The sequence below is a fragment of the Physeter macrocephalus genome, chromosome 20 (genome assembly GCF_002837175.3).
Source record: "Physeter macrocephalus isolate SW-GA chromosome 20, ASM283717v5, whole genome shotgun sequence".
Taxonomy (NCBI): domain Eukaryota; kingdom Metazoa; phylum Chordata; class Mammalia; order Artiodactyla; family Physeteridae; genus Physeter; species Physeter macrocephalus.
The window spans coordinates 4,004,053-4,006,409 of NC_041233.1; the positions used below are offsets into that span (position 1 = coordinate 4,004,053).

General features: G+C 41.2%; 1 protein-coding gene across 3 annotated transcripts in view; it reads left to right on the plus strand.

Annotated features, from left to right (window-relative positions):
* The window catches only part of MAP10 (microtubule associated protein 10), a 106,522-nt gene that overhangs the window by 62,640 nt on the left and 41,525 nt on the right, over window positions 1-2,357 (plus strand). The gene's annotated exons all lie outside the window — the stretch shown is intronic.

Sequence of the window (2,357 nt, forward strand, 5' to 3'; positions counted from 1 at the left end):
TGTGGGATCCTCCCGGACTGGGGCACGAACCCGTGTCCCCTGCATCGGCAGGCGGATTCTCAACCACTGCGCCACCAGGGAAGCCCCTGTTCACTGTATTTTTAAGTCAGGATACATATCAAATAATACATGTATAATTAGATTGCAGATATTATCATATATCTGTTTAGATACTATATTTCTATTTATACATATACATATATCAAAGGATACCTACTTAAAAGTAATTCTAGGTGGTATAATTATCGGTGAATTTTACTTCATCCTGTTTGTTTTTTGATAGTTTAAAATTTTTTATCTAAGAATAGGCTTTACTTGTGTAATAATTTTAGAAATGTTAAAACAACCCTTTCTAAACTGAACCTGGGATCTGTATGTGAGTATAAATCATGCATGCCTACCCCAATTATACAAGCCATGGGAATCGAAAGATAGCCTCGTGTCTGTCTCTCCCATGGGTGTACAGCTGAACTGCACGATGTGTCTGTTTTACCGATCCCCACTGCCACTGCCGCAGAGCCCTGGCAAGCACGGAGGAAGGGGTGCTCTGGGATCAGAGGAAGCCGTCGCCATCTTACACTTTGATTTCCTGGGAAAATAGCGGTGGGCAGGAATGTACTATCAAAAAAAGAGAATAGAGAGAAACTAATGTTTAGTAAGTGTCTCTTGATGGCCTGGGTAGTTGATGTGGGCGTTGTCTCATTTTTCCTTCATTAACTAGTATCATTCCTATTTTGCAGATAAGGAAAGTGACAGGGAGTCTCTCATGGTGACTCACTGACCTATGACAGAGTCCGGGTTTGAACTGATCCTAAAAATTGCAGCTCTTTCCACTCTACCCCACTGCATTGTTTCCCAATTTCTAGAGAAAACTGGCAGACTGATGTGACACAGACAACTTGTCAGTCACCCGTAACTACTGTTTCTCTAGTGCTTTCCTATCATGATTTCTCTTGACATTGGGAAGTAAATGCCCTCCAAACTCTTTACAGGGCTATCTTTTCATTATCCTTTTAGTTGCAGACCCACCCAATTAATAAACTATTTTGGACCTTTGATTTTAAAAATCCCATATATATTATTCAGGTTCTAACTTATACCATAGTACCGTATATGTTAACTAGCTTACTATCTGACAAGAACCGTCTGAGGCAAGTCAACAAACCCCGACGTGGAATGGATAAGTACGGGGTGACCTTTCCAATCCAATCTGTGACCTTCTTTCCAATCAGCCAGCTTATTTTGACTTGATTCACAGTGATGTGAAGATTGACTTGGAAGGTACCTTCCAAACCAGGCTTGTCCACCTCCCATGAAACAGCCTTGACAGGCCATCGCCATAGGAGCCCCGTTAGTGATGGGGATGGAGGCAAGGGTGGGAAGTCGCCGTAGGTTTGGAAATCCTTCCTTTTACGGACTTGCAACCTACTGTCCTGCAACTACACTCAAAGTGGACAGAAGATTCTTCAAATGTTAGAAAACTGTGATTGGGTCTCTCTCTAATCTTCTCTCTCCTCCAGGTTAAATTTGTAGTTTCTTTGAACCAATTTAAGTGAATTTTTATTGAGTGCTTACTATGTGTTCTCCTTGGGTTGTCTCTTTTCATTCTCACACATCCTTACGGGGAAAGTATAATGGTCTCCAGACCCATCTCCACCCTTGTCACTGGTTTTCAATCATATTAAAAATATTTTTTAACATCTTTATTGGAGTATAATTGCTTTACAGTGTTGTGTTTCTGCTGTATAACAAAGTGAGTCAGCTATATGTATACATACATCCCCATATCCCCTCCCTCTTGCGTCTCCCTCCCACCCTCCCTATCCCACCCCTCTAGGTGGTCACAAAGCACTGAGCTGATCTCCCTGTGCTATGCAGCTGCTTCCCACTAGCTATCTGTTTTACATTTTGTAGTGTATATATGTCAATGCTACTCTCTCACTTCGTTCCAGCTTACACTTCTCCCTTCCTGTGTCCTCAAGTCCATTCTCTACATCTGCATCTTTATTCCTGCCCTGCCCCTAGATTCATCAGAACCTTTTTTTTTCTTTTTAGATTCCATATATATGTGTTAGCATATGGTATTTGTTTTTCTTTTCCTGACTTACTTCACTCTGTATGACAGACTCTAGTTCCATCCACCTCGCTACAAATAGCTCAGTTTCGTTTCTTTTTATGGCTGAGTAATATTCCATTGTATATACATGCCACATCTTCTTTATCCATTCATCTGTTGATGGACGCTTAGGTTGCTTCCATGTCCTGGCTATTGTAAATAGTGCTACAGTGAACATTGTGGTACATGACTCTTTTTGAATTATGGTTTTCTCAGGGTATATGCCCAGTAGTGGAATTTC